Genomic DNA, 6872 nt, shown 5'->3' on the forward strand with positions numbered 1-6872 from the left:
TGTCTACCTAAACTGACAGGGTGGACAGCAGGGGCGGTTCTAGACCAAATTTACCAGGGGGGCCAAGATGGGGCCAGTGTTTTTTCACAGGGGCACAGAACAACAAAAATTAAACAATAAAATTGCAATTTTTTTTTTTAAACATTTCTTTATTGTGGTTTTGTTCTTTTATACAAACAACAACCCCAAACCCCAGGCACAAACTGGAATAATATAGAAAGTCCCCCTGAAAGCATGAGCTCCATAAAAGTGTCCACCTAATAACAGTCCACCATTATACACAATAAAGGTACAAAGTCTCATGAAGATAGAAAGTCCTTGTTGTGTAGTCCAAAAACAATGCGAATGTATGCTCGAGTACTTTACGTAATATGTCTAGCTGATTCATGTCTCAGCCTCAATGCAATATACACAAACAAAAAACAATCCGTGAAGTACTGATAAGGTTGTGGATTCTTGAAAGGGAACATGACAATACATACATACATAAAAAGAAATACAATGAAAAAAAAACAAAAAAACAAAAACAAAAAAAAACAAAGCTGTAATAATAATAATAGTAATAATAGAACAGAATACAGTAAAATAAGGGAAAAAGGGGGGGGGGGCTCATTTCAAATTCCAACAGTATCCCAGCCTTCTACTTTAATATTATTATTTTCAAGAAAGTCACAAAATATGTACCAAATCTTCCAAAACTTTTCTAGCTTGCCTTTTGTGGTATAACTAATTCTCTCCAAAGCAAAATAAAAGCACATTCCTTTCAACCACTGCGCCAAAACACAAGACACTTCTGTTTTCCATTCTTTGGCCAAACAGCGCTTAGCCTCCAAAAAACAAATATTCAGCAGACGTTGTACATTATTAGAGGGGGTAAAGTCTTCTGGATAGATGTGCAGTAGGCATAGTTTTGGTTTAAGGGGCACCTCTTCCTCAATGATCTGACTAGCAACCTCTGTCACTTTCTTCCAAAATGATAAGGAATGTGGACATTCCCACATACAATGAAATAGAGACCCTTTGTCATGTTTACATTTAAAACAAGTGTCTGGAATATTGGGATTAAATCGATGTAGCTTGGCTGGGGTTATGTATAGTCTATTTAACCATTTGTATTGTAGTAATTTGGAATTTGTATTTATGGTTTGTGACTGAGCTAAAGTATATGCTTCAGACCATTCTTCCCCTGTGATATCCTCCTGCAAGTCTGCTTTCCAAGCTTGAAGAATATTATGTGATGATTCTGAGGATTTATTCACAAGGAGGTTATACAATAAAGACACCTGTCCTCTGGAGTGTAAGAAATTGAGAATGATTTTTTCTAAAGTAGAGAGAGGGGGTAGTTGTAGGCTACTACCTTGGCAACTTAGAATAAAGCTTCTCAGTTGCAAGTATTTAAAGAAGTGTTTGGAAGGGATTGTGTACTTAGATTGAAGTCCTTCAAATGACATGAAGACAGATCCATCATCATATAGATCAGCTACCATAGCTATACCTTGAGATGCCCAGAATTTAAATCCTGCATCAGACCTACCAGGTTGAAAGTCATTATTGCCATAAATGGGGGAAAACTGTGATAATGCTTGTGGAGGCTCGGCTAAATGAGCACAAACTTTAAACCAGACTGAAATGGTATTTTTAAGGTAGGGATTTTTTGTCTTGCTAATTAGTGTGTTTTTACTGGCAGAGTACATATATAAGTTTGGGGAGATTTTGATTTGATGTGATTCAATTGAAATCCAGGACGGAGGATTAGTCTTTTCAAAATAACACATCCCTGCCCTGATTTGAGCAGCCCAATAATACCACTCAAGGTTTGGAAGCTTTAGTCCACCTCTGTCATATGGTAGATACAAAAGTGATAACCTGAGCCTGGGGCGCCTATTGTTCCATATGAAGTTAGAAAAAAGCTTTCGTAATGAGGGAAAAAAAGAAGATGGTGGCACAAGTGGGATTGATTGAAAGAGATATAAAAACTTAGGTAATATTGACATCTTAAGAACATTCACTCGTCCTATCATAGAGATAGGGAGTTTTGTCCATCTGTTCACAAGCTGAGTGACCTTTTCCACCATTGGATTATAATTTTCAGGAACAACCTTTTCAACGCTTGGAGAAATCTTAATGCCCAGATAAGTGAAGCCTTTAGGGGAAACCAGAAAAGGACTGTGTACTGGAGGATGTTGTGCCTCATTTTCATTCATGAACATAATTGCTGATTTAGAATCATTAATCTTATAACCTGAAAAAGACCCAAATAACTTAATCAGTTCTAGTAAGGTGGGGAATGTATATTTCAAATTAGAACAGAATAAAAGAATGTCATCTGCATAAAGTGCTATACGATGTTCTACATCTCCAACCTTTATGCCCTCTAATTTTGGATCTTTACGGATAGCCATAGCCAGTGGTTCAATAGCCAGGGTAAATAGCAGTGGCGATAAAGGACAGCCTTGTCTTGTGCCCCTTAACAGATGGAAAGGCTGGGAAGTTAGTCCGTTGGTTAAAACCATGGCCTGTGGATCAGCATATATTAGTTTAATCCAACTAAGAAATTTCCCTTTAATGCCATATCTTTGCATAACTTCAAATAGGTATTGCCACGAGACCCTGTCAAAAGCCTTCTCGGCATCTAAAGACAAAATGGCGGTGTCATGACAACCAGATTTTTCAAAGAGTATGTTAAGCACTCTTCGTATATTATGAAAACCTTGTCTTCCTTGAACAAACCCATTCTGGTCACAGTGGACCATCTGTGGCAAGAGTGTTTCAAGTCGTCTAGCCAACACTTTACAGAGAATTTTAAGATCATTGTTAAGAAGTGAGATTGGCCTGTATGATGTACACAGGGAGGATGGTTTTCCTGGTTTTAACAAGAGTGAGATTTCTGCCATGTTTAGAGATGGAGGGAGGGAGCCATTATTCAAAGATTCATTATACATATCCAATAGAGGATATATTAGTTTATCCTAAAATTGCAATATTTAACTGTGTAATAATATTAAGTGAGCCACTTGTGGCTCTGGAACTGCAGGTTTTAGACTCCTGATCTAGCAGATGAAAACTTTGCCCCCAGCTCAATACGGCTACACTGCAAAAAGGGAACACCAACTAAGTAAACATTTTTAAAGTTTGTGTATTTTTCCTTGATTTGAGCAGGTAAATAAGACTATTTGCCAATGGAACAAGATTTTTGCACTTAAAATCTTAAAATAATTCATCTCCATCATCTTATTTAAAGTGCAGCATATCTAATTATCTTATTTCAGGGGTAAAAATACTCATTCCATTGCCAAATAGTCTTGTTTAGCTATTCAAATCAAGGAAAAATACACTCGTTTCAAGAAATTGTGTTTACTTTAAGTTCCCTTTTTGCAGTGTATAAAGCTAAACGTGAAACATCTTAATTTTTAAATTCTTCTTGGAGTAAAACTGTATAGGTAAAAAATAAAATTGGTCAAAGTGACCAATCAGTTATGGTTTCTTTGCCATTGCAAATAATTAGAAGAAGTGTAATTAATGTTATGTCTTTAGTACAGGGGCCATAACAAGGGCCAGGACCATTTCTACAGGGGCATGGGCCCCTGTTGGCCCCTGTCTAGAACCGCCCCTGGTGGACAGAGATAGCATCACTCAGAGGCAGCCAGGAGGCCAATGGTAACTCTGGAGGAGCTGCAGAGATTCACAACTCAGACAGTGGCATCTGTTGACAAGAGGAAAATATTAATAGTTTACTTCACACATTTTGGCCTTTGTATTTGACTATGTGGTGTTAAAACTATAAAAAAAAATTGTTGTTTAATGGGAATCTGTCTTTGTCAGAAGCTATGGTGGCTACATGTCAAACCTGTGGAAAAGGCTGCTTTGCTCATGAGGTCCAAACTACAGAACATGGAAGTGGCAGAAGATATTATGGAGATTATTTTCAGGGCCATTGAAGCTGGACAAGGTTGACAGGAAGACACATTGTGCTAAATAGAGCTTAGCCCTGCAAGAAACCCTGTTGGAGGCAGAATAAGACTTCAGACTGGGGTGGAGGTTTACCCTCCTGCAGGCCTGAACATACAGCCAGGCTACAAGGGAGTGGATTACACCAAAGGCATATTGGTGCATACTGAAGTGGTCTGAAAACTGGTGCATATAGAAGGTTGCCATTCAGTGTGATTGACCAGGAGCAGTTTTGGAAAGAAAAATAAATAAATGTTGTTTCTAGATGTGCAAACCCTTTAGAGACACAGCCCAAAAGACTTGCAGCAGAAGTTGGTTGTGCATCATGTTACGTCAGCTGTACTGTGGACAAGTTTTATGCAGGTAGGAAAACATGCTGGGAACACTTAAAAAATTGTAAATAATGAATGTTTATCTGCAGCAATTTGCAAAATGCATCTAATTCAAACCAATGTTTGATGTTTTGTATAGGTACACTATATCTGGGATTCTGTTGGACTGGAGTCAAGTGAATCAACCAAACAGTGATGCTCATCACTGCCACACGTCGGCTGAATCAACTGCAACAAAAACACAACTGTGTCGGACGTTTAAAACAGGGTGAGAAACAAACAGCTAAACTCTGCTTAGGTTGTGGAAGATAGTTTCATCTCACAGGTCATATATTATGGCACGGCTGAATACAGCGGCCAGATACAAGGTACTGCATCAGCAAGGTCTCCCCCAGAGAAATATTTCGAAGCACACTGGTGTTGGAAGATTTGGCCTTTGGCTAAAGGTCATCTGAAGAATCGCAAAGAAATGGGCATTGTTGGCGATTGTAGACACAGCAGTGGGCTGAGGACACTATAGAAAACACATCAAGGTAATTTTCCCTTGAAATCGGAAGATGCCTAGCAGTGCCAGCAGCTCACAAGAGGCAGAAATCTGTGGGACCAAGGTACACCCGTCTACTGTCTGAAGAAGTCTGGCCAGAAGTGGTCTTCTTGGAGGAGTTGGAGATCAACAACCCAACCACTGACACGGAAACAAGGCCATGTGACTCATTCATGCAAGAAAACAGATATTTGAAATCTTTGGTTGCGGCAGAATACACTTTGCCCAAAGGCTGGAGAGTAGTACAGTGATGAGTTTCTACAGGCAACATCACAGCATGGTGGAGATTCCCTGCAAGTTTGCATTTCTGCAAGTAGAGTTGAAGATTTGGTCAAGAGTAACAACGTCCTCAATGCTGAGAAATTCAGGCAGATAATTATTCATCCCTCAATGCCTTCACAAAGGCTTATGATTAGCCCCGAATGTATTCTCCAGCAGGACACTGACCCTCAACCATACAGCCATGGTCACTAAGAACTACCTTCAGATTAAAGAAGAACAAGAAGTCCTGGAAGTGACTGAACGTACCCAGCAGAGTCCTGATCTCTCAATCATCGAGTCTGTCCGGGATAACCTGAAGAGACAGAAGGATTCGAGCAAGCAAACATCCATAGAAGATCTTTGGCGATTTTCAAAGATGTTTAGGACAACCTACTAGCCGAGTTCCTTCGAAAACATTTTGCATGTGTACCTGGAAAAATTGATGCTCCTTTGAAGGCGAATTGGTCGCAACAGATATTGATTCTAGATCTATTGTCTGTTCATTCACATTATTTGTTAATACATAAAAATAGACTAAAACACTTCAATTGTTAGAAACACTCTCAGTTTACAGTATTTTTTTCATCACTGCCCAATACTTTTGCACGGTACAGCAGGGTGAATAGAAAAGTACACACTTTTTAGTTTTGTTGAAAACCAACTGGCCTTTGCCTTTTTACTTTACAATTATGCATGGCTTTGCGTTTATCTAAATTTAATAAAGCGCTGTATGTAATACACGTAAATACAGGAACCAGGCCCAGACATAAATCACTGTGGTGGAAAATGCAAAGAAAACACTGACCTAAAACATCTAGAGGTTACGAAAACTATAATCAGCTCAGGGGCTCTGTGCTGATATGTTAATGAACCTTTTTGTTTGCACTGAAAATGGATGGGGGTTAATTGATGCTGAAAGCAGTGTAATTCACCGTCCAGGGACCTTGATTTCCTATTATAGGAAACTCCAGATTTCTGCCTGAGTTTACGGCTTCGCAAATTTAAGCTCTTGTAAAGTTAGGAGGGCAACCAGGGATCCGCATTGAGAACTGGAGGGGAAAATGTGCTGCGGCTGTAACTCCAGGCAATGAAAGCATTTTTGTTTGTCTTGTCTCTTTCCTCCGTCTCACCTCTTGTCATTCTGGTTTCCTCCTTCCTCCTCTTTGCTTCCTCCTGCCCTTTGGAAGGATTTGGTAATCCCGCTTGGATCCAAGTGTGACACATCCACCCGTTCCTGCTCTCTTGCTCTTCCGTTCTTGTCCCCCCTCCCTTCCTTCTCTGCCGCCTGGGGCCGATCTTTGAGGGGCCGTTTGCTTTGGGCCCTGTCACCAACCACGTAGTGCAGGACTCAAGCCACAGCGGTGGTGAACCGTCTCTCGTTAATTACTGCACTGCAGTTGAGTCATAGAGCGAGAGAGAGAGAGACGTGGTGAGAAGCGTTCTCCGCTATTTTTGGCCCCTTGACATTGGCCCCGTAAGCGTTTTTACTCTCCTCTTTCCCCCCCTTTCCTCAGTGCCTCTGATCTCTGGACCTCCTCAACAGATGAAACGACTACTCCGAGGAGGGCCAGAATCTCTGGACCCGGTCCTGTGTCCAGTGGCCTGGTGTGGACAGCTGTCTGTTTTGGTTTGTGTCGTACACGCAGACGTTCTCACACGGCGTTTGAGTTTAGGCCCGTCTCAACAGGTCCTCAGTGTCCTGTGAGTTATGACGAACATTAATGTGCTGCCTTATGCATTATTCCAGCACATGCTGCCAAAACAGAGTGTTTTCCTAAAATATGGGT

This window comes from Fundulus heteroclitus, chromosome 5 (genome assembly GCF_011125445.2).
Source record: "Fundulus heteroclitus isolate FHET01 chromosome 5, MU-UCD_Fhet_4.1, whole genome shotgun sequence".
In the NCBI taxonomy this organism is placed as follows: Eukaryota; Metazoa; Chordata; class Actinopteri; order Cyprinodontiformes; family Fundulidae; genus Fundulus; species Fundulus heteroclitus.